The following is a 14,044-nucleotide window of genomic DNA, read 5'->3' on the forward strand; positions in this document are numbered from 1 at the left end:
AAAATAAAACCAATAAAAACAATATAAAAACAAATATGATTAAAAACTATTTTAAAGGGTAAAATCAATTAAAACAGTAAAATAAAAATAAAAGTGTATAAAAAACACAGAGGACCACACAACTCACGTAGTGTTAAAAGCCAAAGAATAAAAGTGGGTCTTAAGACGAGACTTAAAACACTCCACTGTGGAAGCAGTTTGAACATGGAGGGGCAGAGTGTTCCAGAGTTTAGGGCCGACCACAGAGAAGCCCCTGTCTCCCCTGGTCTTAAGTCTGGTCTTGGGCACCACGAGCTGGAGCTGGCTTTCGGACCTCAGAGCGCGCGCAGGGATGTAAATTTGGATGAGGTCCGAGATATATTGAGGTGCCAGTCCATGTAAAGATTTAAAAACAAACAGCAATGTTTTAAAATCAATTCTAAAATGAACAGGGAGCCAGTGCAAACTCTGAAGAATTGGGGTTATATGCTGGCGTTTCCTGGCCCCTGTTAAAAGTCGTGCTGCCGCGTTCTGGACTAACTGCAACCGGGAGAGAGCTTTTTGGCTAATGCCAGCATAAAGTGCATTGCAGTAGTCCAGGCCACTTGAAATAAAAGCATGCACGACTTGTTCAAAAAGGTTAAAAGATAAAAACGGTTTAACCTTTACTAAAAGACGAAGGTGATAAAAACACGATTTTAAAACGCCATTGACTTGTTTGTCTAGTTTAAAATCGCTGTCTATAGTGACGCCAAGGCTGGTGACTTTGGGACGCACATAATTTTGCAATGGTCCCAAGTCAGTGAGGGCCGGACCAAAAACTAAAATTTACGTTATTCCCTCATTCATTATTAAAAAATTCTGGGCTAACCAAGCCTTGACGTCACATAGACAGTTAAGAAGGGGTGTCCGGGGGCCGTGGTTTTTTGAAATCGGCATATAAATTTGGCAGTCATCTGCATAAAAGTGATAAAACACTCCATATTTGAAATGTGCGACCAGTGGTGAGTCACCACTAAGCAAAAACCGCGCATGCTCAGATAAGTAGCGTCAGATTTATCGCCCGTCCGAGCACCCACTGGCAGAAATGTAGATCGGCGCTTATGCTATAGAGCAGGGGTCACCAACGCGGTGCCCGCGGGCACCAGGTAGCCCGTAAGGACCAAATGAGTCGCCCACTGGCCTGTTCTAAAAATAGCTCAAATAGCAGCACTTACCAGTGAGCTACCTATATTTTTTAAATTTTATTTATTTTCTAGCAAGCTGGTCTCGCTTTGCTCGACATTTTAAATTCTAAGAGAGACAAAACTCAAATAGAATTTGAAAATCCAAGAAAATATTTTAAAGACTTGGTCTCCACTTGTTTAAATGAATTCATTTATTTTTTTACTTTGCTTCTTTTAACTTTCAGAAAGACAATTTTAGAGAAAAAATAAAAAAAAACAAATGGGGACGGCGTAGTGCAGTGGGAGAGTGGCCGCGCGCAACCCGAGGGTCCCTGGTTCAATCCACACCTTGTACAAACCTCGTTGTGTCCTGAGCAAGACACTTCACCCTTGCTCCTAATGGGTGCTGGTTAGAGCCTTGCATGGCAGCTCCCGCCATCAGTGTGTGAATGTGTGTGTGAATGGGTAAATGTGGAAGTGGTGTCAAAGCGCTTTGAGTACCTTGAAGGTAGAAAAGCGCTATACAAATACAACCCATTTATTATCATTTATGTTTCTTAAAAATATCTCCAAGAGGGAGGAGATAAAGAGCGAACAGGATGGGGCCTAAAATAAACACTGACAATGCAGTGACCATGAAAGAATTCAAACTCTCTGAAAAGAAACATGACTGCCCCGTGTGAGGATCGAGCTAATGGCACTAGGGATTTTGAATAGACAAAATTCCGCCCAAAAATCACAGTTCCTCTTTGAACAGTGACAATGAAGGGATTCCAACCCGCTAAAACAAAAAAAACACATGCCCCGTGTAAGGATTGAACTCACGACCTTCAGATTATGAGACTGACGCGCTACCTACTGCGCTAACGAGGCCATGACTTCAGGTTTAGCTCGCCAGTCTTTACGTCCCCACTATACGATGTCTTAAAAATTGCAATTTGAACAAGACATCGGGAGCACGAGGCTAGAGTGTAGCTTTTCATTGTTATTCCACTTAACATAATGTCAAAAAAGAAATATTTTAGTTAACACACAAAACGACGCACTGCAAGAAATTTGGTTGCTGTGACCCGGATTCGAACCAGGGTTCCTGCGGCCACAACGCAGAGTACTCACCACTAAACGATCACAGATGTTGATCGCTCTTGCTACAGCAAATAAACATACGGAACTTTGACTTTGGTTTAAAGTACAAAAGCTGTCCGAGCTAGCCAGGAGTCGAACCTAGAATCTTCTGATCCGTAGTCAGACGCGTTATCCATTGCGCCACTAGCCCTTGTTTAAGCTGTTCTGGTGAGTAACACTGGACCCGTAGACTGTTGACTCTGGCAAAAGGGGTTAAACACTGACAATGCAGTGACCATGAAGGAACTCAAACTCACTGAAAAGAAACATGACTGCCCCGTGTGAGGATCGAGCTAATGGCACTAGGGATTTTGAATAATAGGCCAAATTCCACCCAAAAATCACAGTTCCTCTTTGAACAGTGACAATGATGGGATTCCAACCCGCTAAAACAAAAAACACATGCCCCGTGTGAGGATTGAACTCACGACCTTCAGATTATGAGACTGACACGCTACCTACTGCGCTAACGAGGCTATGAGACTCAACCGTTGCTCACCAGTCTTTACGTCGCCACGATACGATGTCTTAAAAATTGCCATTTGAACAACACATCGGGAGCACGAGGCTAGACTGTAGCTTTTCATTGTTATTCCACTTAACCTAATGTCAAAAAATAAATATTTTAGATAACACACAAAAAGACACACTGCAAGAAATTTGGTTGCTGTAACCCGGATTGAACCGGGGTTCCTGCAGCTATAACGCACAGTACTAACCACTATACTATCACAGTTGCTAACTTTCATTGCTTCAGCAAATTTACCTACGTAACTTTGACTCCGGGTTAAAGTAGAAAAGTATTCCGAGCTAGCCAGGAGTCGAATTTAGGATTTTCTGATCCGTAGTCCGAAGCGTTATTCATTGCGCCACTAGCCCTTGATTATCCCTCTCCGGAGAATAACATTGGACCCGTGGACTGTTGACTCTGGCAAAAGGGGTTAAACACTGACAATGCAGTGACCATGAAGGAACTCAAACACACTGAAAAGAAACATGACTGCCCCTTGTGAGGATCGAGCTAATGGCACTAGGGATTTTGAATAATGGGCAAAATTCCGCCCAAAAATCACAGTTCCTCTTTGAACAGTGACAATGAAAGGATTCCAACCCGCTAAAACAAAAAACACATGCCTCATGTGAGGATTGAACTCACGACCTTCAGATTATGAGACTGGCGCGCTACCTACTGCGCTAACAAGGTTATAAGAAACATGCTTAGCTCACCAGCTGTTACGTCGCCACTATACGATGTCTTAAAAATTGCAATTTGAACAACACATCTGGAGCACGAGGCTAGACTAGCTTTTCATTGTTATTCCACTTAACCTAATGTCAAAAAATAAATATTTTTAGTTAACACACAAAAAGAAATTTGGTTGCTGTGACCCGGATTCAAACCGGGGCTCCTGCGGCCACAACGCAGAGTACTAACCACTATACGATCACAGCTGTTGAATACTCTTGCTATAGCAAATTAACATACGAAACTCTGACTTTGGTTTAAAGTACAAAAGCTTAGCGAGCTAGCCAGGAGTCGAACGTAGAATCTTCTGATCCGTAGTCAGACGCGTTATCCATTGCGCCACTAGCCCTTGGTTAAGGTGTTCTGGTGAGTAAATCTGGACACGAAGATTATTGACTCAGGCAAAAGGGGTTAAACACTGACAATGCAGTGACCATGAAGGAACTCAAACACACTGAAAAGAAACATGACTGCCCCGTGTGAGGATCGAGCTAATGGCACTAGGGATTTTGAATAATAGACAAAATTTCCCTCAAAAAATCACAATTCCTCTTTGAACAGTGACAATGAAGGGATTTCAACTCGCTAAAACAAAAAACACGTGCCCTGTGTGAGGATTGAACTCACGACCTTCAGATTATCAATCAATCAATCAATCAATGTTTACTTATATAGCCCTAAATCACTAGTGTCTCAAAGGGCTGCACAAACCACTACGACATCCTCGGTAGGCCCACATAAGGGCAAGGAAAACTCACACCCAGTGGGACGTCGGTGACAATGATGACTATGAGAACCTTGGAGAGGAGGAAAGCAATGGATGTCGAGCGGGTCTAACATGATACTGTGAAAGTTCAATCCATAATGGATCCAACACAGTCGCAAGAGTCCAGTCCAAAGCGGATCCAACACAGCAGCGAGAGTCCCGTTCACAGCGGAGCCAGCAGGAAAACATCCCAAGCGGAGGCGGATCAGCAGCGCAGAGATGTCCCCAGCCGATACACAGGCAAGCAGTACATGGCCACCGGATCGGACCGGACCCCCTCCACTGGGAGAGTGGGACATAGAAGAAAAAGAAAAGAAACGGCAGATCAACTGGTCTAAAAAGGGAGTCTATTTAAAGGCTAGAGTATAAAAAGGAGTTTTAAGGTGAGACTTAAATGCTTCTACTGAGGTGGCATCTCAAACTTTTACCGGGAGGGCATTCCAGAGTACTGGAGCCCGAAATGAAAACGCTCTAAAGCCCGCAGACTTTTTTTGGGCTTTGGGAATCACTAATAAGCCGGAGTCCTTTGAACGCAGATTTCTTGCCGGGACATATGGTACAATACAATCGGCAAGAAATGTTGGAGCTAGACCGTGTAGTATTTTATACGTAAGTAGTAAAACCTTAAAGTCACATCTTAAGTTCACAGGAAGCCAGTGCAGGTGAGCCAGTACAGGCGTAATGTGATCAAACTTTCTTGTTCTTGTCAAAAGTCTAGCAGCCGCATTTTGTACCAACTGTAATCTTTTAATGCTAGACATGGGGAGACCCGAAAATAATACGTTACAGTAATCGAGACGAGACGTAACAAACGCATGGATAATGATCTCAGCGTCTTTAGTGGACAGAATGGAGCGAATTTTAGCGATATTACGGAGATGAAAGAAGGCCGTTTTAGTAACGCTTTTAATGTGTGACTCAAAGGAGAGAGTTGGGTCAAAGATAACACCCAGATTCTTTACCGTGTCGCCTTGTTTAATTGTTTGGTTGTCAAATGTTAGAGTTGTATCATTAAATAGAGGTCGGTGTCTAGCAGGACCGATAATCAGCATTTCCGTTTTTTTGGCGTTGAGTTGCAAAAAGTTAGCGGACATCCATTGTTTATTTTCATTAAGACACGCCTCCAGCTGACTACAGTCCGGCGTGTTGGTCAGCTTTAGGGGCATGTAGAGTTGGGTGTCATCAGCATAACAGTGAAAGCTGATACCGTATTTGCGTATGATGTCACCTAGCGGCAGCATGTAGATGCTGAAGAGTGCAGTGCCAAGGACCGAACCCTGGGGAACTCCACACGTTACCTTAACGTAGTCCGAGGTCACATTGTTATGGGAGACGCACTGCATCCTATCAGTAAGATAAGAGTTAAACCAAGACAGGGCTAAGTCTGACATACCAATTCGTGTTTTGATACGTTCTAATAAAATATTATGATCGACGGTATTGAAAGCAGCGCTAAGATCGAGGAGCAGCAACATAGATGACGCATCAGAGTCCATCGTTAGCAATAGATCATTAGTCATTTTTGCGAGGGCTGTCTCCGTGGAGTGATTTGCCCTGAAACCGGATTGAAAGGTTTCACATAGATTGTTAGACGCTAAGTGTTCATTTAACTGCTCCGCAACAATTTTTTCGAGGATTTTTGAAATAAAGGGAAGGTGAGACTGACGCGCTACCTACTGCGCTAACGAGGCCATGACAGCAGGTTAAGCTCACCAGTTGTTACGTCGCCACTCTAAGATGTCTTAAAAATTTCAATTTGAACAACACATCGGGAGCACGAGGCTAGACTGTAGCTTTTCATTGTTATTCCGCTTAACAACATAATGTCAAAAAATAAACATTTTTAGTTAACACACTGCAAGTAATTTGACTGCTGTGACCCGGATTCGAACCAGGGTTTCTGCGGCCACAACGCAGAGTACTTACCACTATACTATCACAGCTGTTGAACAAGTTCTCAACAGGCACACAATTGAACATGTTCATTTCTTTGTTTTTTCAGGTCAAAAAGAAAAGAAAAAGGTAAATGATTTCCTTTCCACAAGAATTAATTTGGTCTGTCTATAAGTTTTTACCTTCATTCGTGTGTGTGTGTGTGTGTGTGTGTGTGTGTGTGTGTGTGTGTGTGTGTGTGTGTGTGTGTGTGTGTGTGTGTGTGTGTGTGTGTGTGTGTGTGTGTGTGTTCTGGCAATGCTTACTTAATGGGGACATCGCTCCGTTTACACAGTCACATTTAGTAGACCTCTGACGGTATGGGGACAAAAAAAAAATCAGGTTCCCTAAAGGAAAACCTTTTTAAAAGATTTGCTTTAACATTTAAGTGGTGACACTTATTTTTTTTATGCCTCCACAAGCTGTAGAAAGATGTGGTCCCCACAAGTCCTGATCAACAACTTGGTCCCCATTCCCAATGATAACCAGTGTGTGTGTGTGCACAGGTGGACATCAGTGAGGTGCGAGTGCAAAACCCGCTCATAGAAAACAAATCTGAGAATGAGGCGCCAGGCGTGGAAGTGGTCCCACCAGGACGCCCGTTGGTGGTGACGCAGCCCTCGTCGGAGGACGCCACCACGGGCGTTCCCGAGGAGAACAAGGACGATCCGAGCGATCGACTCCTCACGGTAAACGGCAACTACGTGATGCAGGAGAACGGGAAAGCCGAAGTCCTCTCCTGCCAGGAGTCCCAAAACGGGACTTTGATGAGCGAAATGTCTTTGTCGCCATGACGACCACGTCATTTAGGACCGTGACGCCGATAATTGAAGGCATTTTTTGTCATCTGAGTTAAGTTAAAGTACCCATGATTGTCACACACACACGGGGTGTGGCAAATTCACCCTTGATCACCCCCTCCCTGGGAGGTGAGGGGAGCAGTGAGCAGCAGCGGTGGCCGCGCCCGGGAATGGTTTTTGGTGATTTAACCCCCAATTCCAACCCTTGATGCTGAGTGTCAAGCAGGGAGGTAACGGGTCCCATTTTTATAGTCTTTGGTTGATGTGAGAAATTGATGGCTAATGCTAATGCTAAAGCTAACTTGCTTGGTTTACTCGTCCTCACCAACAAGGTACATGTACACTATTCTATTCTACTTGTAAAAAGTCAGTTTTGTTTGCTAAAATACTTGACCAGGTGTTATGTATTGAAACTGTTTTGATTAGAACATGTTTGGCTTGAAGGAAAATGTACACACTTAGAAGGTTATTATATACAGTCGTGGTCAAAAGTTTACATACACTTCCAGTTTCCAGTCATTTCTACACCTCTTATTTTGTTGTGACGGAGTGATTGGAGCACATACTTGTTGGTCACAAAAAAACATTAATGAAGTTTGGTTCTTTTATGAACTTATTATGGGTCGACTGAAAATGTGCTGGGTCAAAAGTATACATACAGCAATGTTAATATTTGCTTACATGTCCCTTGGCAAGTTTCACTGCAAAAAGGCGCTTTTGGTAGCAATCCATAAGCTTCTGCTTGAATTTTGGACCACTCCTCTTGACAAAATGTTGTGCAGTTCAGCTAAATGTGTTGGTTTTCTGACATGGACTTGTTTCTTCAGCATTGTCCAGACGTTTAAGTCAGGACTTTGTGAAGGCCATTCTAAAACCTTCATTCTAGCCTGATGTGGACGACTTTCCCTGTCGTCCTCGGGTTCCACTGACCACCCAGGAAGGACATCTCACTTGAGCAGGTTGGACTCTTTTATTTCTCAATAAAGGCAGTCTTTTACGCTGTCGTCGCTCCCACTGCTCGCTCCTCCGTGTCTCGCTCTCCAGTCCGCTCTTTAGTCTCTCGTGTCTTGCTCTCTCTTGCTTCTTGGTCGCTGTTGCCGTCTCTCCAACTCCTCCTTTGATCCGTCCTCCTTCTCCCCTTTTATACATCATAAGGAGAAATGTTAATTGTTTGCCGGTGCCTGATCCACGCACCTGAATTAGATTGCGGCGGCGTCTCTCCCGGCACGCCCCGTCTCTCCGCTCCGCCGCATTGTCCGCCTCCTTGCCGCCATCTTGGGCAGGGCTCCAGCGTCGGCCCGTCGTCTCCGCCTCTCCACACCTGATTTAGCCATTCCTTTACCACTTTTAAAGTGTGTTTGGGGTCATTGTGCTGTTGGAACACCCAACTGCGCCCAAAACCCAACCTCTGGGCTTGTCCTGAAGAATTTGGAGGAAATCCTCCTTTTTCATTGTTCCATTTACTCTCTGTAAAGCACCAGTTCATTTGGCAGCAAAACAAGCCCAGAGCATAATGCTTGACGGTAGGCATGGTGTTCCTTGGGATTAAAGGCCTCACCTTTTCTCCTACAAACATATTGCTGGGTATTTTGGCTCAATTTTGGTTTATCTGACATCACAAGGACAAAGATAAAACCTTCTGGAGGAAAGTTATGTGGTCAAACTTAAACGTGTAGACAATGCTGAGGAAACAAGTCCATGCAAGAAAATCAACACATCTATCTGAACTTCACAGATTTTGTCGAGAGCAGTGGTCAAAAATTCAAGCAGAAGCTTGTGGATGGCTACCAAAAGCGCCTTATTGGGGTGAAACTTGCCAAAGGAAAATTTGTAAGCAAATATTAACATTGCGGTTTGTATACTTTTGACCCAGCAGATTTGCTCACATTTTCAGTACACCCATAATAAACTCATAAAAGAACCAAACTCCATGAATGTGTTTTGTGACCAACAAGTATGTGCTCCAATCACTCGATCACAAAAAAATTGAAATGATTGGAAACACAAGACAGCCATGACATACTGAAGAATCAAATGTGCACCTAGGGAGCGAGGAAAAATGACCTTTTTCACCACGTTGTAACTTAATGATTATACTGAAGAACCAAGTCTCCATCTAGGGAGCGAAGACAAATTACATTTTTCACTATGTTTCAACTTATTGATTATACTGAAGAATCAAGTCTTCATCAAGGGAGCGAGGAAAAATGTCATTTTTCACCATGTTTCAACTAATTGATCATACTGAAAAATCAAGTCTCCATCTAGGGAGCGAAGACAAAAATCCTTTTTCACCATGTTTCAACTTACTGATTACCAGTATACTGAGGAATCAAGTCTCTAAATAGGGAGCGAGGACAAATGTCATTTTCACCATCCATCCATCCATCCATTTCTACCGCTTATTCCCTTTGGGGTCGCTGGTGCCTATCTCAGCTATGTTTCAACTAATTGATTATATTGAAGAATCAAGTCTCCATTTAGGGAGCGAGGACAAATGACATGTTTCACTATGTTTCAATTTATTGATTATATAGAGGAATCAAGTCTCAATTTAGGGAGCAAGGACAAATGACATGTTTCACTATTGTTCAACTTATTGATTATATTGAAAAATCAAGTCTCCAACTAGGGAGCGAGGACAAAGGACATTTTTCACCATTTTTCAACTTATTGATTATACTGAAGAAGCAAGTCTCCAGCTAGGGAGCGAGGACAAATGTCATTGTTCACCATGTTTCAACTTGCTGATTATACTGAAGAATCAAGTCTCCATCTAGGGAGCGAGAACGAATGTAATTTATGTAAAATGTTTTAACTTCATGATTATAATGAAGAATTGTGAATTTTGTGAATTTAATTTATATAGCGCTTTTCTCTAGTGACTCAAAGCGCTTTACATAGTGAAAGCCAATATCTAAGTTACATTTAAACCAGTGTGGGTGGCACTGGGAGCAGGTGGGTAAAGTGCCTTGCCCAAGGACACAACAGCAGTGACTAGGATGGCGGAAGCGGGAATCGGACCTGCAACCCTCAAGTTGCTGGCACGGCCACTCTACCAACTGAGCTATGCCGCCGATTCAAGTCTCCTTCTAGGGAGCGAGAACGAATGTAATTTATGAAAAATGTTTCAACTTCATGATTATATTGAAGAATCAAGTGTCCATTTAGGGAGCGAGGACAAATGACATGTTTCAACTTCTTGATTATATTGAAGAATAAAGTCTCCATCTTGGGAGCGAGGACAAATGTCATTTTTCACCATGTTTCAACTTATTGATTATACTGAAGAATCAAGTCTCCATCTAGGGAGCGAGGACACATGTCATTTTTCACCATGTTTCAACTTACTCATTATACTGAAGAATCAAGTCTCCATCTAGGGAGCGAGGACGAATGTAATTTTTCACCATGTTTCAACTTATTGATTATATTGAAGAATCAAGTGTCCATTTAGGGAGCGTGGATGAATGTAATTTTTCACCATGTTTCAACTTCATGATTATATTGAAAAATCAAGTGCCCATTTAGGGAGCAAGGACAAATGACACGTTTAACACGTTTCAACTTATTGATTATATTGAAGAATCAAGTCTCCATTTAGGGAGCGAGGACAAATGACATGTTTCACTATGTTTCAACTTATTGATTATATAGAAGAATCAAGTCTCCAACTAGGGAGCGAGGACAAATGACATTTTTCACCATTTTTCAACTTATTGATTATACTGAAGAATCAAGTCTCCAGCTAGGGAACGAGGACAAATGTCATTTTTCACCATTTTTCAACTTATTGATTATATTGAAGAATCAAGTCTCCAACTAGGGAGCGAGGACAAATGACATTGTTCAGCATGTTTCAACTTACTGATTATACTGAAGTATCAAGTCTCCATCTAGGGAGCGAGAACGAATGTAATTTACGTAAAATGTTTCAACTTCATGATTATATTGAAGAATTGTGCATTTTGTGAATTATATTTATATAGCGCTTTTCTCTAGTGACTCAAAGCGCTTTACATAGTGAAAGCCAATATCTAAGTTACATTTAAACCAGTGTGGGTGGCACTGGGAGCAGGTGGGTAAAGTGCCTTGCCCAAGGACACAACAGCAGTGACTAGGATGGCGGAAGCGGGAATCAAACCTGCAACCCTCAAGTTGCTGGCACGGCCACTCTACCAACTGAGCTATGCCGCCGATTCAAGTCTCTTTCTAGGGAGCGAGAACGAATGTAATTTATGAAAAATGTTTCAACTTCATGGTTATATTGAAGAATCAAGTGTCCATTTAGGGAGCGAGGACAAATGACATGTTTCAACTTACTGATTATATTGAAGAATCAATTGTCCATTTAGGGAGCGAGGATGAATGTAATTGTTCACCATGTACTAACGTCATGATTATATTGAAAAATCAAGTCTCCATCTAGGGAGCGAGGACAAATGACATGTTTCAACTTCTTGATTATATTGAAGAATCAAGTCTCCAACTAGGGAGCGAGGACACTTGTCATTTTTCACCATGTTTCAACTTATTGATTATACTGAAGAATCAAGTCTCCATCTAGGGAGCGAGGACAAATGTCATGTTTCACCATGTTTCAACTTACTGATTATACTGAAGAATCAAGTCTCCATCTAGGGAGCGAGGACGAATGTCATTTTTCACCATGTTTCAACTTATTGATTATATTGAAGAATCAAGTGTCCATTTAGGGAGCGTGGATGAATGTATTTTTTCACCATGTTTCAACTTCATGATTATATTGAAAAATCAAGTGCCCATTTAGGGAGCGAGGACAAATGACACGTTTTACCATTTTTCAACTTATTGATTATATTGAAGAATCAAGTCTCCATCTAGGAAGCGAGGACAAATGACATGTTTCACCATGTTTCAATTTATTGATCATACCAGTGGTTCTTAACCTTGGTTCGATCGAACCTTAGGGGTTCGGTAAGCCGGCTTCAGGGGTTCGGCGGAGCTTCCACGGTGAAGGTCAAGACACACCCGACTCATCGTGTAAATAAAAACTTCTCCCTATTAGCGTTATTATGGATACCCCAAAATAATGTTCCCTCTAATGTTCCAATTTATTTGCAGGTGTGTAATTAGTTGTGAGTTCATGCCCTGTTTGTGTTGTTCTTTGAACAAGGTGATGTTCATGCACGGTTCATTTTGTGCACAAGTAAAAAAACATATAACTTTGTCTTGAATTTGAAACTTTTTTTTCTGCACTAAAGAAGGGTTCGGTGAATGCGCATATAAAACTGCTGGGGTTCGGTACCTCCAACAAGGTTAAGAACCACTGCATTATGTTCTTTACAAGTGTATGAACACTTTTGACCACGACTGTATATTGTATGTTTTCTTAACCTTATTAAGAAAACATATTGTATATAATGTATGTATGTATATGATAAATACTAGTATTACTTGGAATGCTGAGGTTATTTACCATGACGTTGCTGACCAATAAAATAAAATAAACATTTTCTTGTCCTGTTTTATTTTCCCCAAGACGGACCGCTGCAGTTACCGTCCAAGGCCACAAGATGGCAGCAGATGTTAGCGAGACAACAGTAGGACGAGACGCTATTTAGACACAAATTCGATTCCCAGAACTGTCACTTATTTAAACGAAGAAAGTAATGTGAGTTTTAACGTTTTTGTCGTTTGAAAAAAAAAAAAAACAGGCTGTTTTCAAAGAGATAATGCGGACCAAAACACATATTTTGACAAACTGCCTGCGGGAACTTGTGACGTCACAGCTCGCTAATGTTGGCCCGAGTTCCTAGTTCTTGTCTGATAAAAAAAAAAACTGAACGCCTTACATTGAAAACAATATATATCACTTTAATTCGATCTGTTATCGACTACGGATGCATTATTTATCAATCTGCTTCAAAAACACTACTTGGGAAAATAGACCGGATCCAGTCACAGGCGTTAAGATTATGTTGTGGAGCTATTAAATCTACTCCTGTGGCAGCATTACAAGTAGAAATGAACGAAAAACCTTTGGACATGAGGAGAGATCAACTCACAGCAGTGTATTGGGCAAACTTAAAAGGATCCAAGCAAGGACATCCAACCCGTCAAGTGCTAATAAACTGCCAAGAAAAAGAGATGAAAAAAATGAATAGTTTTGGGTGGAAAATAGGAGATATATGTATCAAAGCACAAATTGACAATATTAAAGTTAGCCCTACAGTACCAATTCCTGCAATACCACCGTGGATGTATGAAAACCCAAAGGTAAACATGCAATTACTGAAGAATAGAAATTTAAATAGTTACCAAATAGAACATTGGATTGAGGAAATGTTTTTTGATAACATCATGATATTCACAGATGCATCAAAAACTATAAATAGTAAAGTAGGAGCTGCTGCAGTTATCCCACAAGGAAATATAGTGTTGAATAAAAGAATTAGTGATAAACTATCTGTTTTTACGGAGGAATTGGTAGCAATTTATATGGCAGTTAACTGGATAGAGGAAAACAAAGCTAGGAAAGCAGTCGTGTGCTCGGACTCCAGCATTGCATTGACGAGCATAAAAAACATAGTATCAGACACAAGACTAGATATAGTTTATGAAATAGTTCAGGCAATCTACAGGATAAATAAAGCGGGAGGTGTGGTAACATTTCTCTGGGTTCCTGCTCATGTAGGAGTTGAGGGAAATGAGTTAGCTGATAGATACGCAAAACAAGCAACCACTAAAACAGAAGTAAACATGGAGATTAAGCACAGTAAAGAAGAAGTGAAGAGCATAATTAAGATAGAACACAATAAAAAGTGGCAGGATAATTGGAATAAGGAAACAAAAGGTAGAGAGTTTTACAAAGTCCAGAGGAAAGTAGGTGTAATGAGAGGAGGGGGTAGAAATAGGAAAGAAGAAGACATTATTACTAGAATGAGATTAGGCCATACATATCTAAATAGTTCACTAAAATTGACAGGCAAACATACTACAGGGCTGTGTGATTTTTGCCACCAGATAGAAAATGTTGACCATGTCTTAA

General features: G+C 41.5%; 5 non-coding genes across 5 annotated transcripts; all 5 read right to left on the reverse strand.

Annotated features, from left to right (window-relative positions):
* Positions 1-1,945: 1,945 nt before the first annotated feature.
* trnam-cau (transfer RNA methionine (anticodon CAU)) lies at positions 1,946-2,018 on the reverse strand. The gene has a single exon. It is a non-coding gene; the product is annotated as a tRNA-Met (tRNA).
* A 330-nt stretch (positions 2,019-2,348) lies between these two features.
* Positions 2,349-2,421, reverse strand: trnar-acg (transfer RNA arginine (anticodon ACG)). The gene has a single exon. It is a non-coding gene; the product is annotated as a tRNA-Arg (tRNA).
* Positions 2,422-2,673: 252 nt separating this feature from the next.
* On the reverse strand, positions 2,674-2,746 carry trnam-cau (transfer RNA methionine (anticodon CAU)). The gene has a single exon. It is a non-coding gene; the product is annotated as a tRNA-Met (tRNA).
* Positions 2,747-3,401: 655 nt separating this feature from the next.
* On the reverse strand, positions 3,402-3,474 carry trnam-cau (transfer RNA methionine (anticodon CAU)). The gene has a single exon. It is a non-coding gene; the product is annotated as a tRNA-Met (tRNA).
* A 2,679-nt stretch (positions 3,475-6,153) lies between these two features.
* Positions 6,154-6,225, reverse strand: trnah-gug (transfer RNA histidin (anticodon GUG)). The gene has a single exon. It is a non-coding gene; the product is annotated as a tRNA-His (tRNA).
* Positions 6,226-14,044: the final 7,819 nt, after the last annotated feature.

The sequence above is a fragment of the Nerophis ophidion genome, linkage group LG06, assembly GCF_033978795.1.
Source record: "Nerophis ophidion isolate RoL-2023_Sa linkage group LG06, RoL_Noph_v1.0, whole genome shotgun sequence".
NCBI lineage: Eukaryota > Metazoa > Chordata > Actinopteri > Syngnathiformes > Syngnathidae > Nerophis > Nerophis ophidion.